At 35.4% G+C, this 6,035-nt stretch overlaps 1 long non-coding RNA gene across 1 annotated transcript; it reads left to right on the top strand.

Moving 5' to 3' along the window:
• The first annotated feature begins 3,123 nt into the window (after window positions 1-3,123).
• LOC107818371 (uncharacterized) lies at window positions 3,124-5,059 on the top strand. The gene is made up of 2 exons (XR_001655391.2): window positions 3,124-3,644; window positions 4,798-5,059. It is a non-coding gene; the product is annotated as an uncharacterized LOC107818371 (long non-coding RNA).
• The last annotated feature ends 976 nt before the right edge of the window (window positions 5,060-6,035 follow it).

The following is a 6,035-nucleotide window of genomic DNA, read 5'->3' as shown; positions in this document are numbered from 1 at the left end:
TATAGGGTTCTCATGTGATACAAGCTAATATACAAAAGGGCACTCAGCCTCGGTATGGACTTCAAGTTAACCCCGACTGGCCATGGTGGTTGATGCTTCGAAATTGATATCTCTCGAAAAACGAAAATCAAATTGAAGTGCCTATAAGAGAAAAATGAAGTTGAAAAGGTGGAGTACCACGTGACTAACCATCTTGGCAAGGTTTCAAAAGCCAGGGATTCCGTAATGCTTTGAAGTTAAAATTGAAAGAAAGAAAGTCTAATGCCCACAAAGGCAAAACAAAGTTGAAAAAAGTTAAGTCCCACATAACTAACTGTCATGGTAAAATATTGGAAAAACTAAAGGTTTTTTGGGGCCAGAAATGCAATCGGTATCCAGGAAATAACCAATTGCAGTTAAAGTCATCATCAAAAGAAGATGGGCCGAGATCAAGTGACTGAAACACTCAAGGCCACAAAACCAACCACCATTTAAAATTGACAAAATGTTCTTTGTTTAAAAAATAGGAAACACTTGCAATCCAAAGCAACCTTTCAAAAAGAAGGTGCAACCCAAAAGAAACCGCGCGGAGACTAAAATAGTTCTGCCGCAACAACAACTCCGAAAAGCGAAGTCTTCTCCAAATTCTTTCCAATATTTTACTCATTATCTTTAAAAAAAAAGAGAAAAAAGTTCAAAATCATGGTAGTATAGGGTCTCCAATACCTAGTTGCGTTTTCCAACATAGGATCTCCACTCCCTAATTGATTTTATTTTAGACGTAGGATCTCCACTCCCTAGTGTCTTTTCCAACATTGGGTCTCCACTCCCTAGTTGATTTTATTTCAGACATACGGTCTCCACTTCCTAGTCTCTTTTCCAACATAGGGTCTCCACTCCTAGTTTATTTTCTTTTAAACATAGGGTCTCCATTCCCTAGTCTCCTTTTCCAACGTAGGGTCTCCACTCCCTAGTTGATTTTCTTTCAGACATAAGGTCTCCACTCCTTAGTATCTTTTCCAAAATAGGGTCTTCACTCCCTAGTTAATTTTATTTTAGACATAGGGTCTCTACTCCCTAGTTTTCTTTTCCAACATAGGGTCTCCACACCCTAGTTGATTTTATTTATACATAGGGTCTTCATTCCCTAGTCTCTTTTCCAACATAGGGTCTCCACTCCCTAGTTGATTTTATTTTAGACATAGGGTCTCCACTACCTAGTTGGTTTTCCAATATAGGTTCTCCACTCCCTAGTTGATTTTAGTTTAGACATAGGGTATCCACTCCCTAGTAGTTTTTCCAAAATAGGGTGTCCACTCCCTAGCTGATGATATTTTAGACATAGGGTCTCCACTCCCTAGTCCTTTTCTAACATAGGGTCACCACTCCCTAGTTGATGTTATTTTAGACATAGAGTCTCTACTACCTAGTTTCCTTTTCCAGTATAGGGTCTCCACACCCTAGTTGATTTTATTTTAGACATTGAGTCTCCACTCCCTAGTCTCTTTTCCAACATAGGGTCTCCACTCCCTAGTTTTTTTTTCCAACATAGAGTCTCCACCCCCTAGTTGATTTTCTTTCAGACATAGGGTCTCCACTCCCTAGTTGATGTTATTTCAGATATAGGGTCTCCACTCCCTTGTCTCTTTTCCAACATAGGATCTTTACTCCCTAGTTGAGGTTATTTTAGACATAGGGTCTCCACTCTCTAGTCTCATTTTTCAACATAGGATCTCCACTCCCTAGTCTCTTTTACAATATAGGGTATCCATCCCCTAATTGAGTTTATGTTAGACATAGGATCTCCACTCCTAGTCCAGTTGATCTTAAATGAAGGATACACCATTCCAAATAAACCATGTTTTCCCAAGGTGTACCAATCCTGACCTTTCATTGCTCTCAATAATAAAGTATTATATAGTTTGTTACAAATAACTCACGAAATTTTCCTAGTAAAAACTGGGGCAGAAAATTTTTATTCGTTTGTTTATTTTTGGTGTCTGAGCAAGTTTTACCTCAAGCCACAGGGTTCCAGATGACCGAAAGAAGGAGTCTCAATCCAAAATAAAGAAATAAAAAGAAAATAAGTAAATCAAAAATGCAGAAGTGGATGAAAGAATGTGGACTACTTAAGACATGACTGATATCACGAGTATTGCATTTCATGTTTTAATCAGAAGAAGCCATAGAAGGCTGAACTAGCACCTGCATCAAGTAAGCATCAAGATTCATATCAGAGTTTGCATGAAGAACCAATCAAGACTCAAGATCAAGCGTTAGAAGACTTATAGATAGGAACCTTGTAACTCCTAGCTGATAGGCTTGGTTAGTTTCTTTTTATTTTTGTTCTTGGTGTAATAAGGAGTTCAGCAATCACCAACAATAGTGAAATCACATCTTCCTAGTAGTCACAGCTACCAAAACTCCAAGAACAACACTAACTTGATTCCTTTATAGTCAAGGATATGTAGGCAACCTTTGAAGCTAAGGTTCGCTCAAACTTTTTCAAAATGCTTCCCATGAAGTACCAAGCGGGCAAAAATTGCTCATGATGGCTCACTTTATCTTTGCCCGAAAACTCTTAATGTTCTTGAGAAAAGAGGGACAACTGTGAGCACGTAATTTTTTCCCTACCTAAATTACTCCTAAAACTCCACGAAAATAACCTTTCCTCGGTGTCTTTTTGATTTTTTAGACTCATTAGGAATTTCCATTTATTTTTCTATTGCATTTGTTTGCATTTAGTTACATTCATGCATATCTAGAAATATTTTAAAATCCTAAAAATCATCAAAAAAAATACTTTTTATCTTTCACTTATTGCATTTTAGATTTTAACTGCACGTTTAGGATTTAATCACATATTGATTGCATAGTTAATAATTGAAAATTATAAAAAGAATTAAATTACACTAGTGTAGTTCTTTTTGCATATGGTTAATTACATGGTTCAATTTTAATTAATCAAAAGTAGTTTAATTTTTAGCTAGGTCATTTTTCAAAAAAAAAAAAATAGGTTCAATTTGTGTTAATTAGGTGTTAGTTTTGAAAATTAATAAAGGAAAGTATATAGGACATAAAGTTTCTTGTCCTCACTTGTTAATTGGGCCAATCCCTCTCAAAACTAAACCTGCCCGACATCTGCCCCAGCCTAATCTCCACAAATCCAATCCGCTCCTGCCTTTTAATGCCCCAAACGATGTTGTTTTAGTAAAGATTAATCATGGTCGTTCATTTAATATGGTCCTACGGCCAGGAACTCCCCATCCTCATCGCTATAATTATCCAAAGCCATCCCCAAAACCCAAAACACCCTTCCATTTCACTCATCTCTCTCAAAATATCTAACCCTAGTAACTTTCCTTTCCTAAGCCACCCCTGTCAACGACACAACCCTCAAACACACCCAAACTCTCACCATACAATATTCAACCTCCCCTCACCACTAATCCACTTACAGATTTCCCTAAAAAAACTACAATTCCTCGATTTTTAGATCTTAGATTCATCAGAACCTATTTAGCTCCTATCATTGACTTTTTCTCTAAGCTTAGCCTTGTGAATTCAAAATCAACATCAGTTGATTGGTCTTTATAAGAGCAGTCAATTGATAATAAGTTCAATTCCCAGTATGACCGATGGATTCCAAATAGAGGCCTATTTAGGTAATTCCTTCCTCGTTTTCTTTATTTCACCTTCTCCCTTTTCTATAAAATTTCTAAATTGTGATTAATTATTAAAATGTTTATTTTGTTTGATTAGGTTAGTTGCATTATCAAAATCACTTTAATTTGAAATGTGAAAATATAACTGCTTGCTTTTTGTCTTTTATCTGTTTGATCTTCCGATTTCTTTCATTTCGTTTGGGCTGGTTTGTTATGGGCCATTTGACCATGGGCACCCAACCCAGGCCCAATTTGGTTTATGAAAGGAATAGAAAGGTCCATTTTTGCAAAAGAAAGAAGGGCTCGGGTTTGGAAAGAATTAAATAAAAGAAAAGGAGAATAAGGGAAAAGAATTAACGATAGAAAGGCAACTGGCATTTTCAGTTACAAATATTCTCCTCCCCTCTCTCATTCCCCCTGATTTCACACTGCTAGATTCCCTTTCTCACGGGCTCTCATTCATTCAATATATATATATATATATATATAGACACACACACACACACATACACTCACACTCGTCTGTCTTAGTCATTCTCTTATCTACATAATCTGCATTTTTATAATAGAGAACTGATTCTGAAAAATCCATTCTTATTCTTATTCACTCATAGGTCTAGGAATTTAAATTTCAAGAAAAACAAAAACACAAAAAGAGAGTAGAAAAAACAAGGAAAGAGATCATAAGGAGGGTGTTAGGAAACATTTTCTGGATTTTAGAAGCTGCTGAAGTTGAGCTCGTTTCTTTGTTGATTACTGCTACTGATTACTCCTATTCAATCAAGCTGGTTTTGCTTTCGAAATTTGATCATATTTGGCCATTTCTTTCTGTTTCTTTGCTGCTAGGTATATAAATATCCACTTACCATTCTCCATTTGCTATTATGGGTAAAACTTGATATGTTCATGTCATATTTAAGTTTAGCTTTTTCATGAATTTATAATGCTTAATTGCCATACTTGTGCTATTTGCAAGTCTCTAATTATTGAAGCATCATACAGATAGATGTTATTTGTTATAAAGTCTCTCAATTCCCCTTTTACATATGAAATCCTAAAATAAAAGAAAGAAAGTTTCGAAATCATTTGGATCCTCACTTGTTGCTTCAATTGTTTTGACATGTGATGGACAAGATGCTGATTTGAAAAGCAGTTTTGTAGGTGCCTTTGTAAACTCAAGACTTGTTGAGGGATTGGAAAGCCACAGGAGCCCAGATCATGTATCTATTTTGAAATCTAGTATGGTCGTAGCCTTAATCTAGAATTTGCTAGAAAATCTTGTAATTAAAGTTGAGTTCGATAATTTATATGATTCATTGTTAATTATCTTGTAAATCAAGTTGAGTTGATAACTTACATGATTCATGATTAATTATTTTGCAAATCGAATTAAGTCCAATAATCTGTACGATTCATGATTAATTTCACACTTTATATTTTGTTGCATACCACATTAGTGTCAGTGTTGCACCATAGATGAAATACTATTGTTGGGCTCATTTTTTTGAAGGCTTGTGTCCCTATTGGAATTCTTGAAAGCTAAAACTTAGTGTGTTGTGAAAAGAAATCAACGGGCTTTTTTTTGTCTTAGTTCGAATTCTATTTTGGGCTTTTTTTATCTTGCAAGTGATATAATTGTTAAACCTTACAAAAAGGATCACCTAGTTGAAACATTTTTGGGCTTATTTGATACAAATGTATATCACTTCCGACATTCATGCCTCAATCTCCGTCTATAACATCGAATCTGAAACTAGGTAGATAATGAATTCTATAAACATGTGATAACCGAAAGGTCATCACTCGTTTTCAAAGTAAATTATGTGATCCGAGGCATTAAAAACATCTTTTTGTCTCACCCGATTTGCGTGCGCAATCCGGGCGCATTTCCAGAAAGTTTTTGTGTGACAACTAAGTGAAATAAGGAAATTTACTTTTAAAATTGAATAAAGTTGACTTTGCTCAACATTCTTAGAAAACAGACCCGGACCCATGATCCGATGGTCTCGTAGAGTCCGTAGTAAAATTTGGGACTTGGGCATATGCCCGAAATCGACTTCCGAGATCCCAAGCCCAAGAAATGAATTGTTAAAGATAATTATTTTCTGTAACATATAAGAGTTTTTCGAAATGAAAGATATTTGAACTTGATGGTATCGGGCCCATATTGCGGTTCCAAAGCCCGGTACAAGTTTGAAATAATAATTAGGTTCAATCTATAAAATTTGGTAAAGATCGGAATTGGTTTGGTATAAAATGGACCTAAACTTGAGAAATTGGAAATTTTGGTGTTATTGAATGATTTTATCAATTTTGGGTTTAACTCATAGCTGTTGATGTTATTTTGATGATTTGATTGCGCGAGTAAGTCCGTATAATATTTTTAGGTTA

This window comes from Nicotiana tabacum, chromosome 7 (assembly GCF_000715075.1).
Source record: "Nicotiana tabacum cultivar K326 chromosome 7, ASM71507v2, whole genome shotgun sequence".
NCBI lineage: Eukaryota > Viridiplantae > Streptophyta > Magnoliopsida > Solanales > Solanaceae > Nicotiana > Nicotiana tabacum.
This window is presented reverse-complemented; position numbering and strand designations above follow the sequence as displayed.